This window comes from Adiantum capillus-veneris, chromosome 21 (assembly GCF_014529385.1).
Source record: "Adiantum capillus-veneris isolate H3 chromosome 21, ASM1452938v2, whole genome shotgun sequence".
Taxonomy (NCBI): domain Eukaryota; kingdom Viridiplantae; phylum Streptophyta; class Polypodiopsida; order Polypodiales; family Pteridaceae; genus Adiantum; species Adiantum capillus-veneris.
The window spans coordinates 130,102,136-130,110,431 of NC_140951.1; the positions used below are offsets into that span (position 1 = coordinate 130,102,136).

Here is an 8,296-nt window from a genome sequence, read left to right on the forward strand (position 1 = left end):
ATCTAAAGTGTGAGCTTAGCTCAATCCGGCCTCTATTGGTCACCAAGGGTCGCACAAATTACGGGGAATGGTCACTGACAGACCACTCACTACTCCATATTGGTCTTGGTACTCTAGAATGAGTACAAAAATGTTTTTATGTTGTCCATGTTGGCCTTGGTCCCCAAAGGCATAATGAGAACACATAATGTTAACCTATTCTAGAAAAATACATTTTTTCTAACCGTAAAACTAAGGGAAAACTTGAAATTTTCTCCATTTTTAGGTCAATTTTTGAATCTTTTGCCAACAATTGCACTCGAACTTATGTAAATTTCTCGATTTTCTTAAAGGCAAGCTCAAAATTCAACTGGGATTTTATAATTTTAGCGGGTTAAAATGCATTGACCCCGATTGTTTTCTAACACTGATGTTGACATTGGCCTTGGAACCTTAAAGTATACTACAACATTTCTTGAATAACCGATGGGGACCCCTTGACTTGTCCTTGACCTTCTTGCTAGGAAAAAGGGATCTATCTGTCTTTTTGCTTGTTTGCTTTGCAGAATGGTTCTATTGAATGGTTCTACAACCATCACAATCTGTATCAATTGGAACATGTCAAATTTTATGAATCCTTTGTGTAACCTCGGATCTAGATGTGAAGAAGAGGATCCAAATATTATTTTGAGGGAAAATCTGACCAACAAATCTGAACCACCCCCTTTCGTGCAACATTCCAAACTAAAATCCAATTCTTGAGTAAACGTGCAACATGCTTGCAGTCTCTCCAGAAATCGTAGACTTACTCGTTACTTTTTTTGTCCCACTTGCGTCAAAGTCCAGGGGAGGGGCGCAGGCCCACCCATCCACTCATCTACACACCATTTTGAACCAGAATATTTGTGTCCACCGTTAGATGCTCGCCATGTCAGCACGTGGAAAATTGGAACCAGCCAGCCAATCATTGGCTTCGTAATTTCAACGCCTCAGCAATTGAGCGCAGTTCAGCCTGTGTGTCGCCTCGCCCTCTGTGTTGTCTGCGCAGCAGTTGGCCCCCTCACCTTGGCCTTTGACGATCGGGAATGCTCTGTTGCTAACCATTCCCTATTGTAAAGGCTCCCTCATGGCTCCCGGCTCCCCGCCGGTCGCCAAATAGGGAATGGTCAGGAGAGCGGACCATTCCCTACACCTTCATCCTTTTCCAAAGGCAACTCACGCCATAGGCTATCTATACACCACCTTGATTGGTCCATTAAATCAGATCTTCCCACAATATTGATAACGATTCCCATACACAACTACCCTCCAAATGTAGGAATTCTCCTTTGAGGCTTTGACTGCACAGCTAAATTGGGTTTCTTGTGACCACCCGATAAGTGTACTTTCCTTCTCGCACCAGTCAAATCCAACAATGGTGTGGTAGGATCTTGAATGAGGAGTCTTTTTTGCTCAACTAAAACTCTTGTGAACCATCTGGCAACACTCTCATGCAGACACAACGAAGCACCATATAGGAGACAACTCTACCTTCTGAATCCACAAACCGAAAGGCTACTCTTCAACTCTTGAACGTAAGAAATGGGACATCGAGATGGATGACAAAGGACCCTATGTCATTTTCTCTCTATACCACTTCTTCGTACGATTTGATAGCACATTTGAATCCTTTGTTCAATTGATTAAAGGAAGGACAACTATTTTTGCTACTACTAACTTGAACTTCAATTCTTATTAGGGCTTTTAATCCAGATAAGGCCACATGTTGGTCATAGAACTCGCAAAGGAGACATTTCCAATTGAATGCATGTCAATGTCAATCTTTAGGGTTTTTAAAACAAGTACACTTATGATATTACATGTTTCAAGGTTGTGTCAGATCTTTCATGTATCCGTTAAGGACTTCTTTGTCAAAGTCTTCATAAAAGTCCACGCGTGTTTGGATTTCAAATCAGCAAAGAGCGTACTTCTCCTGCCATAATGAAATTTTAGTTTCATAATCATCAAAATCTACAAACTCAACTACCATAATAAATTTTTAACTTTATGACTAGGAAAATCTGAATGCTGATAAGGTAAGATTAAGCTGAGATAAGATTTTAAATGAGGTTTGTATACCTTAAGTTCTTGATAGTATTTTGACAAGTTGCAGACAACATCCTTTGTAAATATTGTAATGTTCTAGGGTAAATCCATCTTCAAGAAACCTTCCCACAAAGATGAGACATTGATTGTGTTGAAGGATGTTCTCTTTGACCGGTGTCTTTTGCTTTACCACATCAATGATATCTAGAAAATGCACTTTTAGCTTAATGACCTTGTCCATTGGCATTCTGATAAAAAATTAATGCTACTTTGTGAAACAAATTAATTACACTCTTATCAAAAAAGAAATCTTGAAATGTTGTTTATTGGCAAAGAACCGATCCTTTCATACAAGGACAAAGCATGTGGATGTGTAGCATCATTTCTTTTGTTATGTGTTGGAGGACAAGAAGATACAACTTATTAGTGTAAACAACATTTTTGGATTGCTCTTTTGATAAGAGTGTAATCAATTTTTGCAGGGAGAAGCATACAATTTTTTCTAGGTTGTCAATAAGCAAGGTCACTAGAGTGAAAGTGTATGTTCTAAATACCATTGATGAGGTAAAGAAAAAGGTATAGTTCAAAAAGAATATCTTCCAACACAACTAATGTATCATCTTTGTGGGAAGAGTGCTTGAGGATTGCTTTACTCTAGCGCATATAATATTTACAAAGGGTGTTGTCTTGAGCTTGCCCAAATACTATCAAGAACTTAAGGTACATATAATTTATCTAAATTGTATGTTAGCTTAATCTTATCTTATCAGCATGTTGATTGTCTTGGTCATAAAACTAAAACTTTATTATGGTGGTCAACCTTTTAGGTTTCGATCATCATGGGATTGAAATTTCATTATGATGAAAAAACACGCTTTTCATTGGTATAATTTTTACACAGATGCACTTTTATGAAGACTTTGTTAAAGAAATCCTTAATGGATACTTGAAAGATCTAACACAACCTTGGAACATGTAATAAGATAAGCATTAGGAGAAACTTGGACTCAATTTTGGGCCCTGTAAGAAACGCCAACTCAGCATAGAGAGAGGTAATTATGAAAAATGCAAAAGTTTGTTTTTGGAATTCTATTTCTCATAGTACATACGTAAAAGTTTGCTCAATCACTTAAATGCATGCTGGTACAAAATGCTTTTCGAGAGCCCAACTTAAGTGTACACAACATTCCACGTGTGTGAATCTTAATGAGTGATGTGATGTGCGATGAGAGAAAACACATAAGAGTTGTTTTCAAAATACAAAAATAATGCCGCGGAATAGAGGCACAAGTATCAATCACCTTTTTATGAAGTACTCGCAATTTAAATTCGAACAGATTATACTTGATAGTGATTGATAGGTACTATTTAAGACAATGAAGGAGTCAGAACCAAGCGAATAGAGGCGCTTGAGGGGTCTCTGGGACCTCTATTTTCTTGGTTCTGACCTTATGAGGCCCTATGATTAAGATATAGCACTTTTTAAGCCCACGGATCCATCCGAAATTTCCAAAAACCATAGGATAGCTCTTTAAAACACTGAAATCTGACGTCTCTAGCTCAAGATATAGCATTTTTAAGCATAGGGCCTCATGAGGTCAGTACCAAGCAAATAGAGGCCCTCATACAAAGTAGTGTTAGTTCTTGCATGTATCTTTGTAACTATTGACTCACAAGTTTGAGGGAAGACTCTTTTGGGATGCCATGATTTTGAAACACAAAAACTTCCTCTCATTTTCCCCTCCCCCCCCCCAAATATGATATTCCCTCCCTTACTTTTAAGCTTGGGAGATAAATTATTGAGGGCCTACCCCAAACTTATACGGTTATGTAACTTGTAAAAAAAAACCCCTCCCCTACACTTACGTGGTGCGGTAAGTTTTCAATGGTGAATCCCTTGGGTTACCTATATACATCTCAAAAAATACTTATGTTAAGATACTATACACATCTTAAGAAATAGTTAAGTGAATTTATGTTGCATGTGACTATCTTTGTATTGTGGCTTTAAATTCAGAATGAATTGAAGGGTAGAAAAGCTCGAGGAGTAGAGATCCTATAGGAGTTTGATCTGTAAATATGTTACCAGAGAGGTAGACATAACATAGTGTCGGATTAACTTATTTGCATGCCACAAAGTAATGAATTAAGCTTCACAATCTTCAAGAGTGAGTTCTTGGAGTCACTAGTGGCTTATGTGACCATGATCCATCCTTTACATAGATCTTGCTCATTGTACACGATTGCACTACTTCACAGATGCAACCATCTCCCTTGTCATAAATTGTTGATGTGTCAAGCCACTAATGAGTCTAACTCTAGCTGACTTGCAAATCTTGGATGAGGGGCCTAAAACTTAAGAGAAGAAGCAATAGAAGAAAAAGAAGAAGTTTCACCAAGTTGTGAAGTCTTATCGAGTGGCCTATTTTTAAAGACCAATTCCCACCAACTTATGGGACCCCGTTTGATGGAGCCCTAGTGACACAAGGCATTTAAATAAAGTAGGACCAACCCACACACACACTATCTCTTATGTAAAACTTGATGACATGAGAGTTGTACGGATTCCCACAAATTGCATTGAAACATGCTATTGTTGCATGTGTATGGAAGTCCCTGTTTTACCCTAACATATTTAAGAAGGCCAAATGCTATTACAGTTAGTGCTTTTCATGTACTGTTCTTTAGAGAGACCAATGGCCTTTATAAACATCGGTTGGGATCTTCCTTTGGCATTCAATCGGGAGGGTGAAGCAAAGCAGAGTGCCAGAGTCCTGTAGAGTTGTACTGAGTTCAAGTTATACAAAGAAATACTGAAAGGGAACCATGGTTTAGGGCCAATTCTCTCTTGGGGTGGAACTCCACTACTCTCTGTCTTGTGTGTCGTGCACTCTCTCTCAGTTGAGTTGTTTTGAAGTGTTTAAAGTTGTCTCATCTACTCTTTTCCATTGGCACGTGGGTGCCCTCCCGTTATGTAATGGTATCAGAGCTCTAGTTGTGTGCATTTTTAAAAGAATGCCATTCCTTCTTGGAATAGACAGAGCACTATGCGTTCATGGATTTTCCATAATACTTGCAGTTTTTGTTTGAAAAGCTTTGCAACATTTTGTCACAATGTCCGCAACAAAATCTCTAGATGCTGCACAGTTTCCTTCTACCCCCTTTCATGTCCTTGGTAGTACCTCCTCCTCCAGCACCAAAATGTGTGAGAGCTTCTATCTAACAATCTTCCCATGCATCTGTTTTGATCAAGGGTCTTTAAATATATGGTGCAACCATCTGACCTTGATCCAATGCAACCGCCTTTGCCACTAATGTTGCCACCACCATTGCCACCATAGTACAATAGTTGGATCCCGTATGGATACCCTTACTACCCGTACTCAAGGTATGTAACTACCCAACTAAAGGGATTTCAAAGATGGTGGCACAACAATCAAAATTTTCACCTTTTTTTGGGGTGAAATATGGAAGAAAGCATTGCAGTTCCTATAGCAATTTGACAATATCTATGCTTGGAAACTTTACAAAAGAATCCAAGATTTCTCGAGGAGCGGGATTTCTTAAAGATAATGCTATGCCTTGATGGAGTTCAAAAGCGACACAACTATATTCTCCAAGGAATTGAAGACAATATTTTTCCATAATTATATGACTTCTCTGTTTGAAGTTTAGATCTTGTCAAAATGGGGCAACTTGAAAATGCTTGCCACAGAGACCATGGACGATTATAACCAAAGGTTTCTCGACGTCTACCTTTTAATGTCCTTCTTTAAGTTCATTCTTCTCTATGGGAGATACACCGTTGGACTACAATCACTATTGCAGGAATATTGTATGTCCAAGTAAGTCTCAACCATGCAAGAGCTTATGGACCATACTGTGGCTGGCTACAAACTAATGGATGGAAAGCTGGATTCTACCGTAGAAGAAACTTTGTCCACTGACCATAACTCCCATCAACAACGAAAAAATCCTCAGGACTCTTGTGAAACCAAGTCTCAAAGGCCTTGTCTCTGACACAACATCAATGAGAAACCCTCTTACAAGAAGGCCGATACTACAAATGTTTTCAAATAGGGCATACGTCCAATACATGTCCTCAGTGAGCCTCGACCTCTCTAGAGACACCTTCCACTCCTGCCTGTAGAAAACGATCCCCGGGGCCACCTTCAAGAGCTAGACCCGCTACTAATATTTATGGCATAAACCTTGAGAGTAAAAATGAATTTTGTAGTTGTCTTTTAACTTCCTCTAGGTTTGCCTAGAGTTCAAAATTTTCTTTTAGAAACCGCATAGCTTAAGATTGTTGTCTTTTGTTGTGTAGAGGTAGCTTGGAAGTAATCGTACTTGCTGAGTGCCTTCAGGATTGTAGGATTGTAGAAGTAGATTAGGATTTTGAGAATGATTGGTAGACAAGACAAGTCTTAAAATTAGTGCTCAGAAAAACATAAAACACAAGAAAATGAGTGTTTGTGGACACTTTCCACAACCCCATTGCATGAGAATCTAGGAGTAGGGTAATTAGGATCCGAGGTGGATTTCAAAACATTGCTCTCTCTGAAAGAATAAAGTGTGAGTTGCTATTGGAAGTTGCAGAATTTCAAGTCTACGGCTAGAAATAGCTCAAAAAGACTCGAAACCACTCAATCCGACTGGAGAGTAAGCATATGAGTTGTCTGAACCAGTTGGTAAGCTCAAAGACACTCCGATGTAAAAATTTCAAGAGTTGGCCAAAACTCAATTTATTTACTTTTTCTTGACATTTTAGGCCAAATTAAGTTTTTACTTGATTCATAGGCTTAAAATAGCTCATATAAAGGCTATTTTTAAAAAAATTTCAAAAAAGTGTTCATTTCAAGCTTGAAATTAATACTCACGATTATTAACCTTTTGCTCTAAATTGACCAAGGTTCATACCATTGACTCATTGCATGTGTAAAAACAACTTTTCAAAACGCCCAAGTGATTTGGATCACCAATCTGACAAAAAACTGGGTTAAAACTAAAGTTTGTACTGACTTTTTGAATCTTGAGTGTAAATTGGAGAAAAATTTGTCCAAACTTGTTGAAAATTGATTCACGGGCTTATATTGATGTTATAAACATGTGTACATGCTCAGTCCAACAAGATACAAAAATTTGTCAGTTGTAAATAATCACGATTATTAACATCTGTCCCATTTTTCAGCTTTTTGACCAAGTGTTGACCGTTGGGTCAACAACACAACATAACTCAAGTTTCGTACCAAAGTCTTATCTTTTGCGAGTTATGAAATGCTGCTGATTATGGCTATAAACGTCATTTGTAATAAGTAGTTATTCTAGTTTCAGAAGCCGGGGTGCAATGGCACTTCCAGATTGTAAATACAAAGCCATTTGACCCTTTCAACCCCAATTTTGGTTAAACCTAAGGTAGCCTTAGTATATAAGGTACCTAGGTCATTTTGTAAAAGGGGACTTTTAATCATAATCAAAATTTAGCGCTGCCGTCTACTGTGTGTGAGAGAGAAAGAGAGTGAGTGTGAGATTCATCCTCTTGCTACGCCCTGCTCGCTCAACACATTGGAGATCCGACTGCACCATTGCTGTAGGCTCGAGGAGAGCTACGCAACAACGCCAATCATTCCACGCGAGACGAAGCACACACGCCGACGCATCTACGAGCTATTTGTGGCCGTAAGTGTATCAAACGATGTCTGTTTTCTGCGTGCTAGTAGTCTATAGAATCGTGGCCACATAAGCTACGCATAGGTACGTACTCATAAATTTCAGTTGTGAGCACTTTCAAAATTCTGCTCTGTCATCCTACGCGTTTTCCGCAGACGGGTTTAGAGTGAGGGTTTTGAGTGTAGAAGCTTAGGGACAGGTGTATCCTAGTGAGGGAATGGTGTTCCTTAAGTTTTGTATGAATCTGACATGATTAGGTGAGTTACCTTCCGTATGTGTGTATGTGGTTAGGTGGTGTAGTTGAGAGCAGTGAGGTTCTTGATTGTGGTTTAGTTGGCCTTCCAGCGTGTTGTATGTGTAGGATGGTCTCAGCCTGACAAGCTTAAGAGATTTCCTCCGTTTGCCTATCGTGTCATCTGTGTCCTCGACTGACATTATGTTGATCTAGGTAGTGTTTGCATGCACTTCATGGGTGTGTGAGTCTTTCCCATCCAACACGAAGTCAGCATACTATTAGTTTTACCATGTTATAATAAGCCCACAAATCAAATTTGGTAAGATT

At 38.9% G+C, this 8,296-nt stretch overlaps 1 pseudogene; it reads right to left on the bottom strand.

The window, feature by feature from the left end:
* Positions 1 to 1,145: 1,145 nt before the first annotated feature.
* LOC147431730 (uncharacterized) lies at positions 1,146 to 2,311 on the bottom strand (annotated as a pseudogene).
* Positions 2,312 to 8,296: the final 5,985 nt, after the last annotated feature.